Source organism: Hesperophylax consimilis, chromosome 18, assembly GCF_061612785.1.
Source record: "Hesperophylax consimilis isolate HC1 chromosome 18, BYU_Hcon_1.0, whole genome shotgun sequence".
Classification (NCBI taxonomy): domain Eukaryota; kingdom Metazoa; phylum Arthropoda; class Insecta; order Trichoptera; family Limnephilidae; genus Hesperophylax; species Hesperophylax consimilis.
In genome coordinates, this window is record NC_142853.1 from 10529833 (window position 1) to 10548560 (window position 18728).

At 34.7% G+C, this 18728-nt stretch overlaps 1 protein-coding gene across 1 annotated transcript in view; it reads left to right on the plus strand.

Annotated features, from left to right (window-relative positions):
* The window catches only part of LOC149415344 (uncharacterized), a 231510-nt gene that overhangs the window by 115896 nt on the left and 96886 nt on the right, over nt 1-18728 (plus strand). The gene's annotated exons all lie outside the window — the stretch shown is intronic.

Below are 18728 nucleotides of genomic sequence, written 5' to 3' on the forward strand. Positions count from 1 at the left end.
ACTCAATAAAAAATATAAATGTAAACAACTTAAAAAAATATTTTTTCAATAGAAATGTATGAACGTATAAAGGAAACAACTTAAAAAAAATAAGTATTATAGCTAAGATTATCTGTGACAATTTCACTTGATTAACTTTTTTGCTTTCTTATAAAATTATTTACAAAATAAATAAACAGTTTTTTGCTTCAAATTGAACGTTTCTAGACTGCGTTTTTCAAGCGATTTTAATGCCTATTACCTACAATATATGGTATTCCAATAATATACACATTTTTGTCTTATAGATTCCGCTTAAGGTGAAGCTATAAGTAAAATCACTATTTAGATTAATCCTTACTACGAATCGGTAAAGATTATACATACAAAAAAGATGCTATGGATACATTAAAGCTGGTTCTATCGCTTGACTTGATCAGAATTAAAATAAAAATTTTATTTACGTCATAAAAAAATATAAGCGTAAACTAATAAATAGTTTTCATTTTCACGAGTTTACTATGAAGTCATATAAGAAACAACGTTTTATGGCTAAGTTTATTTGCTACCACTTCTCTTGATTAACTTTTTCCGTTATTATTAAATTATTCACAAAATAAATAAAAACCGCTTTGGCTATATATAAAAATATATGGCCATATATATATAAAAAAATATATATTTAACGTAAACACGTTAAATATATTTTTTTATTGAAATGTTGTATTGAATTCTAGTATTTCTACAGAAGCCCGCTGAGAGTGGCAACGAACAGACGTCAGATCTCTGCCAGTTTTTTTAACGATTTTTTCCCTGTTGACATTTTTTTTGCTAGTAGCATTTTTCAAACTCAACTTTTAAATACACAGCTAGTTATTTAATTAGATGAAATTTTGTTGGCCGCATTTGTTTATACATTGTTATTGCGCCCGCACTACGAATTTAAAGATATAAAATTTCTATAAATAAAAAATAAATTCCAGGAATGCCATGTTTAAAACACTATACCTACCTATCTGTTTGCCTTTCTTTAAAAAAAATATTATTATTAACAATTCCTATGGGAAGGGTAATTTTACATCTCTCGCCGGTCCTATTTGAATGGAGACTAAGGCATTGCTGTCCGATAATGTTATACTGATATTTTATATCACAATCTTTTTGTAAAGGTTACATATGTATTTAAAGAATTTGTACCAACTCTACAACTTTTTGTCCTTTGTCTGGAAGAATATTTTATCAAAAGTAAACTGTATATAAACCCGTAGAATTGATAACACATCCATCCACTTGTCACATCGGAGATGCGGAAGTTTTTGTATTATTTTGTGCGAATATGAAGAAAAAAATATATTATAAAAAACATGTTTTTTTACAAATAAAACATCACTTAATGGCTAAACACTGACTTTAACTTCAGTTTATGGAGTCTTATTAAAAAGAAGGTTTTACCTTAAGCTAAAAAAGTTGTGGTGCAAATATGTAGAAAATTTCAATAAATATAATATATGTACAGTGGTACCTTGACATACGAGTGCCCCAACATACGAGTTTTTCGAGATACGAGCAGGCGAGCGCGTGATTTTTTGCTTTGAGTTACGAGCGAAATTCGAGATACGAGTTCGGGTTAGCAGGTCGGCCGGTAGCGCGCGTGCGCGGCCACGGCCACCACGGCCAGTGAATCAGTTAGCAGCGTGCTTCCGCTGTGATAAGTTGTGTTCGCGTTTATTTTTATAACCATGGATCGGAAGAAAGTTTGTGAAAAGTCAAGTGCTAAGAAAAAGATGATGAGTATTGAATTAAAACGTGAAATTATAGAAAAACATGAGCAAGGTGTTCGAGTTGTTGACTTGTCGAGGCAGTATGAGCGTAGCACGTCCATGATATGTACTGTGCTTAAACAGAAGGAGTCGATAAAGAGTGTAACGCCGGCTAAGGGCCTTACGATAATTTCCAAGCTGCGAACCTCCCTTCATGCAAATATGGAGAAACTGCTGATGGTGTGGGTGACAGAGAAGCAGCTCCAAGGAGATACCTTGACGCCGGCCGTCATTTGCGAAAAGGCAAGAGCGATCTACGGAGATTTGCAGAAGCAAACCCCGCAGACTTCCATCGACGAGGCATCGGAAGAGTCATTTAAAGCCAGCCGGGGTTGGCTTGAGAATTTCAAAAAGAGGACCGGTATTCACTCCGTTGTCAGGCATGGTGAGGCAGTAAGTATTATTTTAAAAGATATAGCTATTTAAAATAAGTTAGAGAATTATTGTCTGTTGAAAGTCGGCGCTTTCACGACTGCTGTTGTCAAAAAACTCCGGTAGTATGCGTCCACCAGTTAAAAAGGGTTTCTTATTCCACTTAATAGGGTATGTCACCACCAATAACAGGGGTTTACCTTTAAGATTGAGGCTCACATTTTAATAAATCCCAGCGATTTTTTCATATATAATTTCATACACACGGTAAGTAATTAATTTATATTTTAGACTAGCTGGAGTCTCTGATGTTACCTGGGCTTTACAGAGGATCTTTCATAATTTAATGTAGACAGAGACCATTCTCTTGTTATGAAGGTTAAAGTGTGAAAAATATGATCAATCTCGGAATAAAACTGTAGATTTATATTTAAAAAAAAACAAATCCAAGTCCGGCGTTGCTTCCCGGCGTATTAAACGGACCTACAGACAATTTTGCTCTTTCAGGCCTAGAATATGGTTCTTTCCGCGGGGTATATTTTAATAAATTATGATAAACGTATTACTAAAATCTAAGATCTTTCCAACTGAATCCCTTGGGAATGTACCAATTCATCGCCTAAGAAAATAAAATGTGGTGCTTACCGCTAATTTTATACTTGAAAAACTTTTAACAAATTTCACGAATCGTAAATATTGTAACGGTATGGTAATGTTTTTATTAATCTTAAGGCGATGCACTACGTCGTGTAATATATTAAATTGAGCCGCTATCAATAACAACCCTTACGCAGATGGCGATAAGGTTTAAATTCGCGCTTAACACCATCCGTCTGTTTTGATTTATGCAAGAACATGGCCAAAAAGTGCCTTTTATTTTATTTTGTGGATTTTCAGGCATAAATATTTTTAAAAAAATCGATCATTTTATAAATAACTTAATTTGCCTCATTATACAATAAAATCATAACCGAAAATGAGTTCGTAAGTAGGAGATTTTGAACTTTAAAGCAGTTTTCACAGGCCTTTACATTATTTTTTTCTGGGCTTATAAAAAGACTTAAAAAAAGACTTAAAGACTAAAAAATACTCGATTATTTCAAAGGCCAAGATGTATTCTACTCGCAGTATTTAATTAAAGCATCTGAAACATTTCTAGACGATCATATTTTCAAACCAAAAACACATGATTTTGCATTACTACGTATGGCATCGCCTTAATTATAAACAACTTCATTCGTCTGGCAAAAATAAGATGATATTAATGGTTACCAATTCGTTGGAATTAATTCAAATATGAACCTCGAGCAATCTCCCGTTATTAGGCTCTAAGCCTTATTTAAAATACACCCCACGTAAATATTTATTTTCAAAGCCTGCCAAATCAAACTCGACCCTAGCTCAAAATTATACCGCGGCTCGCTACTTACTGTCGTTCGGGCGGCGCGCGACTTCACTTACGCGAGTTTAGTTTCAGTTGCCGTTCTAAACGCGGCACGTGAAAACGTCTTTACGTAGAACGCAGCATTGATTTTCTCCTCGTATTTTAATTTTATTTTATCGAATTAAACAATTCTGAAAGAGAAATCTTCCATTTTTAAAAAAAATATTCTGACTTCTTCTACAAGTAAGTAAAGGCTTTTTTGTTTTTTCCCCTAATAATTAATAAAACATATTTGTTTGGTACTAATTTCCATTTTAAGGTGCACAGTGCGCAATTTTCTGTGAAATATGGACATTGAAAAAAAAAGTTTTTGTAGAACTCTATTTTAATTTTAATGTTTCTTTATTTGTAATGGTTTTCATAATTGTTTAAATATTTTTAATATAAAAAAAGTACTGATGTATAATATTTTTTGTGTGACAGTTGTTCCCCTGCGATACAGCGTAAAAATAATTACATAGTTGAATATACATGGTGACTGGAAACTCTAAAATACAAGTCGGCAACGGGTTAATCTACATTTGGAGTCGATTTAGTGGAATACCTTTTTCTTAATTTTAAATTTCGTCTTCGAGTAAATCGAGTCGGAAGATGGATATATTTGTCAAATTTAAAAAAAATACTTTCGGTAGGGGGTTAACATCGGTTAGCTAACGTATTTTAAAATGAGTCAAAGCGAGGATCCAACTCTAAAATTTTTTTAACAATTAGTACCTAATAAATAAATAAATGAAAAAGACGCATTTTTGGGTTTTCTGTGTGATTGACAAGTTTCGATGCACTGTGTATTTTGACTTTTTTACTCGTACTATCATCACCTCCAGAAGTTAGCGCACTTTACCCCCGGACACCTTGTATATCTTTGTTACATATTAATTATTTATATACACGGGTTCCGGAAACTCCGGAAAAAGACTTTTGTAGTCGATTTTGTGATATACATTTTTAATTTTCTAATTTGATAAAAAAAAATACTCGCTAGGGTGTTAATGGCAGCTGTTAAAAGTCTTGAAAATAAGTCGTATAGTTGCCGAAAAATAGTTTAAAAAATAATCGACTTGCTCAGATCTTAAAAAAATTTATCGGTTCTTTATAAAATGTACATTCATTCGTTTCCCGCTTATACTACGATTTTCCTGTTACCTTGTATAGCTGTAAGCTACAACATTTTTTGGGTACTGTAATATATCTCATATGAAATGAATCTGGCTATGCATAAGCGTCTGTCTCAGTTAATTATGGAAAAAGACAAAAAAACATGTATCCCGAAAAAAATTACGGCATATAGGAAAACTCGTAGCGGAATGGAGAAGGTATTATTTGAATACCTACATAAAAGTAATTTTTAGGGTTCCTTTATCCATTATATATCATAGAACAAAATCGTACATTGTCGTGTGTACAAGGTTCCCGGGGGTAAAGTGCACTAACTTTTGGAGGTGATTTAACATTAAAATACAAGTAAAAACGTTTAATAACTTTTAGATTTCAATTAAATTCAAACGTTTTGGTAATTTTCTGACAAAAAGTTGAATTTTTTAATTCTATGGAATATTGAAAAAAAGGTTTACCACCATGTAGAAGTTTGTGCCCTTTACCCCCGGACACCCTGTATGCATCAATGTGTATCAGGACGTATCCGGCAGATTTAACCAGTGATACTGAGTTTATTTAGAGTAAAAGTTTGTAGATTAAAAACAGTATTAAATATTGTCCGGTGCTGTGTAGGGAATCCGCGGGTGTAAACTGTGCGCCCTATAGTTTAATTTTAGATTTACAGACTTCAGTACTTCGTGTATGTGTGAAAGCATTATGAAACAATACATAATTAAGTTTTTTAACGCCAAAAGGTTACAATTTTTAAAATGTTTTTCAACTGTACGTTTTTATCACCAGACCAGATTTTATATTTCTAGACGATGAATAAGTAATCTCCCGAGATATTCCTCGGAAAACATTTAAACTTTTCGTAATATTTTTATCAGAATTAATTAAAATATACCCCTCGGTTTACCGAGTTAGCTTATCTTAATCCGGTTTGTAGGCGTGCTAGAGCAAACTCGACTCAATGCTCTTCAAATACGTCAGATTATAAACAGTATTAAATATTGTCCGGTGCTGTGTAGGGAATCCGCGGGTGTAAACTGTGCGCCCTATAGTTTAATATTAGATTTACAGACTTCAATACTTCGTTTGTGTGAAAGCATTATGAAACAATACATAATTAAGTTTTTTAACGCCAAAAGGTTACAATTTTTTAAATGTTTTTCAACTGTACGTTTTTATCACCAGACCAGATTTTATATTTCTAGACGATGAATAAGTAATCTCCCGAGATATTCCTCGGAAAACATTTAAACTTTTATTAATATTTTCATCAGAATTAATTAAAATATACCCCTCGGTAAGATCCAGTTTGTAGGCGTGCTAGAGCAAACTCGACTCAATGCTCTTCAAATACGTCGCGCCGCTCCTCATATTTTCGTACAGGCGTTCATCACTTACGCCCTTTAGAAATTTAGAATCAGTTGCCGCTTGAAACTCGGCCGGTGTGGTCGGTTTTCGCGCGAGGCCACAGTAACATTTTTTACTTCGTAATTTTTTATTTATTCAAACGAATACTTTAATCTAGTTAATAAATTTTGTGTTTTTATTATTTTAATTCGTCTACAAATTTAGTAAGTGAAAGCCTTTTTTGTTTAGATGTTTCCTCGATTTAATCGTATTATTTTTCTGGTAGTAGTGCACGGTGGGCAAGTTTCAGTGAAAAATGGTCATTGAAATAAATTTAACATTTTTTTTTTTAAATGTAAATTTTTTTATTGTGATTTTATTAACCGCAGTAATCATTGTTCATATGTCTCCATATTAATATATTTAAAGGAATGATATTAATTATATCGAAAATCGAACATCTCGTTCGATTGTTCGTTCGATTCGTCGCTCGTGTAGTTAAATATTCAATAATATTATTTATACATTTTTTTTTTAATAGTTTTGCTCTGTAATTAATTATAGTCACGCGTAATAATAATTACAAGGCAGAACTTATTTGTATATAAATTGAATAATAAAATTATTGAATACATACAACAAAAACTCAAAATTAAAATGGAGTTCTAAAAATTAAAATTGAAAACAATAAAAAAAAAATATAATAGTTTCATATTGCTAATCATAACGCCGAGGTGCAAAGTTTGAAGTCAAAATCTCATGGCCAACTATACTGAATGAAAATTATGTTTCAGTTAACTATGGGAAATAGGACAAAAAGAAGAGTTACTTCCCGAAAAAAATTAATCAACCAAGGAAAACGGTTAATCGAATGGAGAAGGTACCTACTTTAAAATACGTACCTACCTAAAAGTAAATTTTTGTGCTCCGATATTCATAGAAGAAAATCGGGCAGTGTCAGCTTAAACAATTATCAGGGTGTATCAGAACGTATCCGACAGACCGCATTGTTTCAAATATAGAACTAAACGTCACTTTGTACCGTTCTAGTGACTAACAAACTACATAAGTATTTTTTAAATCTTAATGTATAGCATTATATACCTAGTACGGACTATTTGGAGTGAAACTTCTTTACGCGCATCATGCATTTTCGAAGACCGGAGTAAAACCGACTCATGACCGTCACGAAAAACCATGATCATTTGGTGGTGGGGGTACGGGACCCCCACCACCGCTCACCGTTCACTGTCGCTCTCTCACCGTAGTCGCTTACTGAGGTGGAATTATCAGGGTGTATCAGAACGTATCCGACAGACCGCATTGTTTCAAATATAGAACTAAACGTCACTTTGTACCGTTCTAGTGACTAACAAACTACATAAGTATTTTTTAAATCTTAATGTATAGCATTATATACCTAGTACGGACTATTTGGAGTGAAACTTCTTTACGCGCATCATGCATTTTCGAAGACCGGAGTAAAACCGACTCATGACCGTCACGAAAAACCATGATCATTTGGTGGTGGGGGTACGGGACCCCCACCACCGCTCACCGTTCACTGTCGCTCTCTCACCGTAGTCGCTTACTGAGGTGAGGGAGCCACTGACGAACGTTCTCTCTCTCTCTTCTCTCTTTTCCTCTCTCTCTAGCCAACGACGCCACGCCAGGCATCAGCTGCTTGCTTCGTGTACTGCGCGGTGAGTGTAATACGAGTGAAATACGTAATTGATTGTGGTTTATTCGATTTGGAACAGAGTTTTAGTGTCAAAAATGAGTAGTGACGAGATAGAAGTGAGAAAAACATTCGCGGCACAAGAGGAAATATCCCCTGAAAATCACCAAAGAAGAAGAAAGTCTGATTCACACAGTGATGACATTAACGTAAGGTAAACATAACCAAGAAGAGTGGATAAATATCTCACAAAATAGTATTGTTGTTGTAATAGCATGATAGGATTGTTTAACATATTGGCGAGATTATACTAACAGTGAAATATGATGTAGGGATGTCGTGCCTACAACCGAAGCGTGTGTAAACAAGCGTCGATTGAGACAGCGCGCAGAGGCCAGCAGTCGGTGGAGACAGCGGGAAAAGAAATCAAAGCCTCCCAAACCTTCATCTAAAACGGCTGCAGAACGTAGTAAAGCATACAGAGAGCGTCAAAAACTTCTGCGATCTACTGCAGCTGAAGCTATAAAAATTAAGGTAAAAAATTGAAAATTTAATATTATATATAAATATAACAAAATAAATATATAAATATTTATATATTTATTTTTTAAATTATTGAAAATTTTTGGAACTATACTTATATCGAAATTCATTCATGTATAAGAAAATATTAAAAAGAGAAAACCTATGCTTCGTCGTTGAATTATTTGACCTATAATCTTCAAACTAACGTAAGACAGAAAAAAAGAGAGAATGAAATGAAAAGAGAGAGAGAGAAGAATACTAAAAGTTTCACTTCCGTCGTGCGTAGGCTTGCCACACACCGTATTTGTTTTGTTTTTTAAATTACGATATATAGGCCATTAAATAATAAAATTTTGCATGCTTTTAAATAAAAACTGCAACTTTTGATGTATTCTGTGAGTTGACGGTAATTATTTAAAAAATTACCCTGCCGTACTTATTCTGTTAATAATTTTAAAAAAGGTTTTTTTACTGTAGAAATTTTAATTTATATACGTTGACATAAATACATAGACGCGTTATGTTTATACTAATCGAACAAAAATATAGCACATCCAGTTTCAAGATGCAAAGCGAAATGACGAATCGCATAAGAAAAGAATAGCCAATAACGAAACGTGAATAGATGAAATATCTACATATAACCTTTTTGCCTAGCGTGCAACGCAACGCATTAGACAGGGACATCCATTCAAAAAATAGGTGTGTACTGGTGAAACAGCTATATTCTTACGAACACCCGTCGTTTTTGTATGCGACTGCCCACTGACAGGCATGTTTTTTAGAAAATTATGTTTTTGTAAATTGTACCGTCTTACTAGATAATGTGTCTATAAATTTATAAAAATCGTGTATCTCTATTCTACGTAGTTTCCCCAGGATTGTTACTTAAATTCAGCCAAATGTTTTTTTCTCTGTAATGTTATAAAAAATATTATAAATAATAATGAAGAAATACGACAATATTTTCGAGTTTTATTATGTTTTCAATAAAGATATCTCACATGAGGCTCTCCTGTTAACATCGTATTACTTTTGTGCCTACTGTAATACAGTGCGTATTAGAAAATGAAAATGACATAATAAGGAATTAGCCATGCGCTTTTTCACATATAAAAACAAAAGTGTTTGCAAGTAGGGTTGCCATCTCTAAAATTTGGCAACCAGGACAAGAGGCGTGAAAACCCCGGATTTTAAAGCCCATAACCCGGACATGTCAACAGGTTTTTTAAAACGCAGTCAGTGTAATAAAAACAGTTTAAAATGTCATAAATCACCTTTTTATTTATTTTCAGACCTTAAAATTGAATTTTGTCATCTTTTATCATCATTTTCAATGTACCTAACAAAACAGAATCTTATTACAGTTTGTTACACATTGTTTTCATAATCAGTTAGAATTTTTTCATTCTTAAAATAAAACAAAAAATATTAAAATACTCTGGTTATGAAAACTAAACCTTATTAAAATATTAAACTTATCAAAATTCAATTAAATTTTTAAACAAAAATCTTAAAAATACTGAGACCATTTTAGTATTCAGTCTTACAATTGTTGAGGTAACTCTTTTAACTGAATAATAATTATCTTCTTTAAATTTGTTTCAGCAGCCATTTACACAACAAAATACCTCTTAACATAATATGAACTAAATTCAGTCTTCTTAAATCTTAAGCAACAAAACTGACCCTTTTTAAAGTTTAGACTAACTGGAATGTAAGTTTTTAGATTCTCACGGCCAAAAGCATTTTTGTTGTTTGTTTTTGGGGTGTTATGCCACACACATCTTCGGATCTACCGGATCTGCCCTGATGATGGACACTGCAACGCTGTCCGAAACGTCGGCTAAAGAAGGAGTTAGCGCAACACGGCATAACACCCCAAAAACAAACAACAAAAAAAACTGGAATGTAAGTTACATTATTAATTTTTTAAAGCATAAAATATCCAAAACTATTCTCATTTATATCACCTTAAATTTTAATCAACAGCCATATTACCTTAACACGGGCATTGGCCTAGTATGGTTGTAAAAAATAACAATTGTAATTTCAAGAAATCTATGCAATAATAAAAAATAAAATAAAAAATTCTACGTTTTTTTTACGTAACAAAAACAATCATAACTTTAACTACAAAAATGAATAGAAATTATAGCACTTGTAAGTACATTATTTGATTATCTAGCTATTAAAGATTTTTCCTCAGCCTCTTGCCTTTTTACTTTTCAGTTTTTTTGTATTTATCACTCTTTCCGATAGCTTTTAGAATATCTTCCCTTTTTAAAAGGAATTTGTAAAAATCAATGCAGATGTATTCTTAGAAATTGAATTTAATTTTAATTACTGACGAGATTGTTTCTACGATGTGGCGCGGTGTGTGGCGGGCGGCCCAAGACTTTAAATTTTTAAACCCGGACTACAAATGAAACCCCGCCCGGAAGCTCCCCGGACGCCTTCTAAACTAGGACAAATCCGGGGAAACCCGGACGGATGGTAACCCTATTTGCAAGTGAAGCTAGAATAATATTGAAATAATTATTTCACAGTATGCCAGCAATTTATGAGGTTCCAATGCCATAAAATCCAAACGAGTGCAACTAAGAAATCTACGGTGGATTCGCTGGCGGAGTTGATAATGTTATATAGTACCAAAATACCCGACGCGTCATCCATTCGGGATATTCCGGCAGTGCTCGGTCTCTCAACCCGACGCGTTATTCATTCGGGATATTCCGGCAGTGCTCGGTCGCTCGACCCGACGCGTTATTCATTCGGGATATTCCGGCAGTGCTCGGTCGCTCGACCCGACGCGTTATCCATTCGGGATATTCCGGCAGCGCTCAATAAGTACCCGACGTCTCGTGACGACACGTCAGCTCAGCTATTTACCTCTCTCTCTTATTCAGTATTGTTTTAAAGTTCACAGGTCATGCATTGTTTTTAACGGAAAAAGTAATATCATAAAAAAATGCGTGATTTAAGTGACCTACCAGAAAACTACGAATATAAACCAATAGTTGACGATGATGTGCATTGTATTTTGACAAAATTTAAGTCTAAAGAAGATGTTGAAGTAAGTACAAATGTGTTCAAGTTTTTAACGGTTTATAATCACATTTTATTTGGGTAAGTAAAATTGACAAATTTTTAAATAAATAGTAGGTAATAATGTGTATAAGAATCAGTTTTTTCGTAGAATTTGAACCATTCATAAAAATTCAAATATAAAATTCATGTTTTATTCAAGATCACACACAATAATGTTATAATATTATTTTAATTTATATAGATATATAGAAAAAGATTACACGAAATAACAGTTTTCAATATACACTTTGTGCATTATTATTATTTCCTAATGTACGTAAATTGATGCTTGTGCTTTTAGGAAAGGAGTGCGTGTTAGTTTATTTGAAAAACTACTGGATTAGTTAGCATCGCGTTTAGGTCCACCCAGGCGTAGTGTGTTCACTAGGCTGGCTATTCCTCGGGTGGCCTCCATCACAACACAAGCAACATTTTCCGCTTATCATAGTGGTAGTGGGAACTTTTCAAATATTGTCCGGTTATTTGTAACCCGGAAATGTTTATCTTTCTGTTTTTTTAAAGAAAAATAAAAATATATCATAAAAGATTTAAAAAAATGATAAAAATTACAAAATCATGTAAATAATTGTTCGTGTTTTGTAGATATTATTTCTTTATAATTGTTATAACCTGTCCATATTTACCTATTTTTATTTTCATTTGCTTATTTTTTGTTAATCATATTCATACTATCCTTCTTGTTACTGTCAGTATGGTCACCCTATGATTGTGGTTGATTAGCCACCACAACACTTATTTAGTTTACAGTAGAATTTTATTTTTGCCAACTTTAAACTTACTTTTTTAAAGCTGTAATTTTAGTTTGAGTAACATTAGTGTTTTTGTAATCATTTTGTATATGTAGCTTTATATTTTCAATGTTATATTGAGTTTATTTGTTTAATATAATTGTGTTGCTCTACATCTCGACAATTTATCCCTGTTTTTAGGTTAGGTTAGCTTCAACTATTGGTTTATATATTTATATACAAAATTATGTTGGGCTGCTGTTGTGCGTAACAAAGTTACCATTAGTCCTACCACGGTGTAATTTCTAGTACTAGTATTTATTTGTGAGTATATGTTGTTACTTGATCTGTATGTGGTTGAAGTAATTATATGTTTGATAGAGGTATGAGGTGGGACTGGAAAGAGTTTGAAAAAGGTATGGAGGTGGGACGGGAAAGAGTTTTTTTAGAGGTTTGAGGTATGACTGGAAAGAGTTTGGTAGAGGTATGAGGTGGGACTGGAAAGAGTTTGGTAGAGGTATGAGGTGGGACTGGAAAGAGTTTGGTAGAGGTATGAGGTGGGACTGGAAAGAGTTTGATAGAAGTATGAGGTGGGACTGGAAAGAGTTTGATAGAAGTATGAGGTGGGACTGGAAAGAGTTTGGTAGAGGTATGAGGTGGGACTGGAAAGAGTTTGGTAGAGGTATGAGGTGGGACTGGAAAGAGTTTGGTAGAGGTATGAGGTGGGACTGGAAAGAGTTTGATAGAAGTATGAGGTGGGACTGGAAAGAGTTTGATAGAAGTATGAGGTGGGACTGGAATGAGTTTGATAGAGGTTTGAGGTGGGACTGGAAAGAGTTTGGTAGAGGTATGAGGTGGGACTGGAAAGAGTTTGATAGAGGTATGAGGTGGGACTGGAAAGAGTTTAAATATGTTGTTTGTTGGGAGGTAATATGGTGTTTTAAGTATAATTTAATTTTACTGTTCCGTGCCTGCAATTCTTTTCTTTAGCTTATTTATATGGATTAATAACATAACATTATTGTGTGTGTAGGGGCAGGTGCCTGAGGGTGCTCTTTAGGGGGTTAACTTTTTCGAAATTATATAATTGTAATAATAATTCTGAGTTGATAAATGTTGTTTAATTGTAGAGGTAGATCATGTGGTTTTTAAGAATTACACAATCTGATAAAATCCACATTCTTCAATAAAGTATTTTGACTAAATTTTTGTTACAGAAATGGATGACTGACCTACAGAATTTCACAAAAGAAACATGGACTATTGAGAAAACTTTTGAAGTGCCTCCTAACGCTCCTCGAAATTTGTTCAAAAGAATATATAGATGTCATTTCAATACTTCAATAAAAAATAAAAGAACGGGAAACTCAGAACATGAAACTCAAACCAATAAACGTAAAAGGAAGTCTAAGAATATGGACTGTAAAGCAAAAATAACTGTCATTATAAAGAAAATATTTGAGGATTCTAAGTCAAAGATACAGACATACTTTGCAGAGGAATGGCCTTGTGTAATAAAATTTCAAGAATCTCATAATCACCGAACGGATGTTGTAGAAGCATTGAGAGTAAGACCAGTAGGCGAAGAAGCCAAGAGGCACCTCATTAAAATTTTCAACCGAGTACATTCTGCTGCCTCGGCATATCATACTTTTTGTGCGGAGAAAATGGAAGAATACGGAGACGACTATGAAAATATCTTAAACGATAGGTAGGTACCTAGTTTTTTAGGGTTTCGTAAGCAGACCGTCTTAATCATAATCGCTGTATAAATATTAAACGGGCGAATAAGGTCGGGATAATAAAAAACGTTACTCATAATCGCTGTGGATACCGGCCGTATTAATAGCTGTCAGATTATAACGGCTAGCCCCTTCAGTATAGCCTCGGCAATAGAAATAATGCCCGAAATTGTTGATGTTTTTTCGCGAAGTTTGACAAATATTGGTCTGTCGCGTAGTGGAAATGTTAAAAAGCAGTAATACACAAAAAAAATAAATTAATATTTGACAAGTTCTAGTATTTCACCTAAAAATGTAGACAATTTGTCTCGACGCCATCTAGTGAGAGAGTTAGCACTTACAATGCCTTTCTCATATAAAATAAAGTATGTTGTTTTCAGGTGGAAAAAAATGTAACAAGCAGTAATTGTTGAATGAAACACTAGTATATATTGAATTATTTCGCGGATAAGAGATAAGCCGCCATAGCTCAGTGGTCAGAGCTGTCGACCGGAAATCGAAGGGACACGGGTTCGAGTCCCGTTGGCGTCATGTATCTTTTATCAGGAGATTTTTCAATGTGGATGAGTGTTTCAGGCGAATAATTATTGCTTGTAAAATAAGTAATACCCATTTACAGCGTTTCTGTAATGTTATTTTAAATCGAAATATCGTTTTACCAAAGCAAATTCGGGACGCATATTCGAATGGGCCGCCTATAAAAATAGACAGGATCAATCAAATTACAAATGTCATTATTTATGTCATCTGAAGAAACGCGAAGTTATCAACAAAACGCGAAATAAGAAAATGACCCTGTTTTTTGCGGTTTAACCCGAGCAGTATAGGCCCTCTTCATCGTATAGCTATATACCAACGCTGCAGCGCGTATTAGTGAATCTTTATATGTATGACTGTCAATGTATACTATTCTTATTATATAAATTGTAGATATCTTTTAGAAATTTTATTTAAAAAACGTTCAATATTTTTCTATGTATATACATCACTCTTATATTTTCAGGTTCTATATGCCAACTAAAAATGACGTTGCGAATTTGTGGAAGAAGAAATTTAAGGAGGACTTCAATGACAGAACTGGTAGTGACAAGTTTAAAAAATTAGGACAAGGAATAGATTCAAAGAAGACGGCAGTAGAAATAGAAATTGTTGGTATCGATACTCCAAAACTCATAAACAATGGACCAATGAACGATGTTGATGACATGAAAAGAAGGTACCTAGAACATTGTGATGCAATGATAAAATGTTTAGAAGAAAATCCAAAAAACTTTGGGCCAGCCATCCATACATATTTGGAAAATTTAAATAAATAAGGGAAGAAGAACAAATTGACCAAGTTAATTTAGAAATCCCGTCCGAAAATATTTTATGACTGAGAATTGTCCAGCGTTTTTTATTTAAAAAAAAAATACTTTTATACTATGGCCTTATCTTCTTTTATTTTGCTGTTTAATTCCAATGACAATTCAATACGCTTATAAGTATCTGATAGAATATCACGTATAATATTATGCAGTCTCGTAGATGACTGACGTGTTAGTCTGACACGTCTGGTACTTCCGAAGCTACTTCGGACGGATAACGCGTCGGGTATTTACGAATATGCCAGTATACGTTGGGCCAATGCGCTGGCCTACGTACAGGACCATTTGACGTGTATTGACCGATATCGGTTTTTCGTGCATAAATCAAAGGATCTTGGCGCTAACAGCGTTAACACGTTGGCGGGTTGGCACAATTCGTTGGCCCAACGTATACTAGGGCCTTAAATGTCTGGGCGGGTGAAATCGGAGACCAAAATGCCGTCTATATTTTGTACTCTAATACGCTATTTAAAGTATGTCGGATACGTTCTGTCACCCTAAAAGTAAAATACATATTATGTATAAAAACCACACATCTACGATCTAGTCGTCGTAAATCATGCCAAATAGGATCTTTGTTTCGCTCTACGAGGAGGTGTAATATTACATCCTATGCATATTAAATTATATTGTAATTGACAAGTATTTCTCATTTCAGGAATCACCTCGCGGGACATTATCCAGATCATACACTGGTATAGTATGAAGATGTAATACTTATAGATGTCAAACGCACGCCATACAATTTATACAAGGATAACGGGTCGCTTGTACGACACGTACAACAGCTCGGCTGTGGAACGATTTGCCGGCCTCTTTGGATCTCTTTATTCACTCCTTCCTCTCCTCAATAAAACCCTTTACACAGCATTCTTTAAGATAACATATGCCCTGATGGAAATTGTTTTTTTCAGGTGCCTGCTGTGTGATATTAATGTAAAAAAATAACCATTCTCAGTCGTCCCACGGGTCGGTAAGCAATCGACACAAAACGAATGCAGCAAGACGCTGCGCGGAAAATTAAGTTCGCTATAGTTAGGTAATGGTCTGCAGCGCAGTTCAGTGTGCAACTTTCTGCGCAGGGTCTTGCAGCATTCGGTTTGTCGATTGCTTACCGAGCCGTGGAACGACGGGCTTACTTTCAACGTTAATAAAGAGTTCAGCAAAACAGACAGCGCAGTTTTGAAGGGCCGGTGCATACCGCTTGGTGGGGGTAGGAACCTGGGCGAGGTCTCATTGTTTTGGGAGGGTCGTGCCGTTTTCAGTCGTTACCGTGGTTTGGTCCGGAAAACACCGGGGTTCGCTGTCCGCACGTTTCTTGAAAATTTTCATTCTTTCGTCGCCGTTCGTAATTTAATCGCGAGTTGGGTGCGTACATTCGAAGAAACTGGTTCCACACTAAGACCTAAGGGTTTAGGAAGACCTAAAACGGTAAGAACACCCGAAAATTTAACGAGAGTGAGAAAAGCTATCGAACGGTCGCCTAGGCGTTCTGCCCGGAAGCATGCGATTGCATTGGGCATTGCTGATCGCTCACTAAGGAGGATTTTGAATCAAGACTTATCATTCCACCCTACTTTTTTTTCTCTACTTTATTTTGTCAGACTGCACGTGTATTTGATTATACTATATGAATATAATTTTTGTAAATGGTAACCAAACTATTTAAAATAAACCAGTTCCAAACATTTCCATTTTTATTATGTAGACAGGAGCAGGACCAGCAATAAATGTGCTATCTGAAGGTAGGTGATCGTAACAGGTTGAAACAGGTCCGGCTTACGAAATAAAAGTGGACCAAAGTTAATAATTGTTTTATTTAAAATCATTACAGTGGAACTCCACCATAAATAAAAATGAAAATTTTAAAACTAGGTACTTTTCCAGATAATATATACCGTAAATAAATAAATAAATGAATAATTTTTTTTTTTTGAGTAGTTATTGAATTTTAATGGAAGTTTTTTACTACAATGTGGTATGGTATAAGGTGGCGCTCGTATTTTTGAAAAGGGTGCCCTGATGGCCGAGGGGGTCGCGGGCGGTGGGGGATGGTCACGATAGAAGGTGAAAGTTTTTGTCATAATGGTTTTTAGTCGCAAGTCGTAAACATGCAGTGGTCGGTGAAGGAACACCTACTTTTTCGGTAGATGCCTACTTCCCCCAAGAATCTCGATCTCTCGATCGACTTTCCGTTTAAGGTTCGCAATTCCCCCCTGCGGTCGTGTACCTTCCCAGCAATCGATTTTAGGATGGGTAGATACGTTCAGGGGTTCAGAAAATGCGTCTGCGAAAAGAAAAGGACCCGAGAGAACCTTTACAACTCCGAAAAATGTTGAGAGAATTCGACCATCTATCCCAAGCGCTCTGCTCGGAAACATGACGTTTTCTTTGTCGGATTTTTGATGACGAACTCAATATGCACCCATATATTGTACATACTTTATATTAGTTTGTGTGTTTTACTGGTATTCTCACGTAACTACGTCATGGGGCATTACAATTTGAACAATCATCACAATAATTTAATTATGATTATTGAGGCAATATCTACCGTATTATTGCGACAGCTCCAACACGGAATCACAATAATTGTATACCCCCCATTCGCACTTAACATAAACAGGTCTTGGTAGAATTTATATCGGCAGCAGAACAACCAATCTAAACAAACTGCCGATCCCTGCTTCCGACTTATTTCAATTTATTTATTGTGCTATTCGTAATCTACTATTTTTCCATCTTGCATTGTACAGTATTTTGTTATTGTGTTTTTGTGATGTTATGCTAATTTAATTTTTAATTCTATGTGTTACAAAATAAACATATAAACCCCAACTGGGCGTGAAATACAGAAATAAATTGATAATTAAATAATTCGCCTTAATATATTTTACACATATTTTATTCGATTAGTTCATATTTTTTATAATTGGAATTATTTTTTAATATAAATATGTGTTTATCTTTTACTCGCTCCTTTCTACATTGCATGTAAAAAAATATTCATTTTAAGCCGCGTCTCCAGCGACGCACATGTCAAAACGAGGGGGTACCCAAAAGAAACCGAACTGATGTTGTTGTGGGCGGAGTTGTTGTAGTACCGCGCTCTATCGCTAGGAGCGTATAGAGCTACCATTTCTCAGTCAACTCAAGCGTATGCCAAAGAAGGTTCCGTTCGGTTTGTGTGAATTTTGTAGTGACCGTTGTTTTGTGTGCTCGTCATTTTAGCGATGGCTAATTCTCGTGAACAGCGCGCTGCAATAAAGTTTTGCTTCTGCTCGGAAAAACTGGCACAGAAACTATTGAAATGTTAAAAACGGCCTACAAAGATGATGCTATTGGGAAAACACAAGTGTTTGGGTGGTATTCCCCGTTCAAAAGAGGTGTAATGTCAATTGAGGACAAACCTCGCTCTGGTCGTCCTTCCACGGCCCGAACCGATAAAAATGTTGAAAAAATTCGTGAAATCCTGAAGGATCGACGCCGTACCATTGAAGAAATTGTG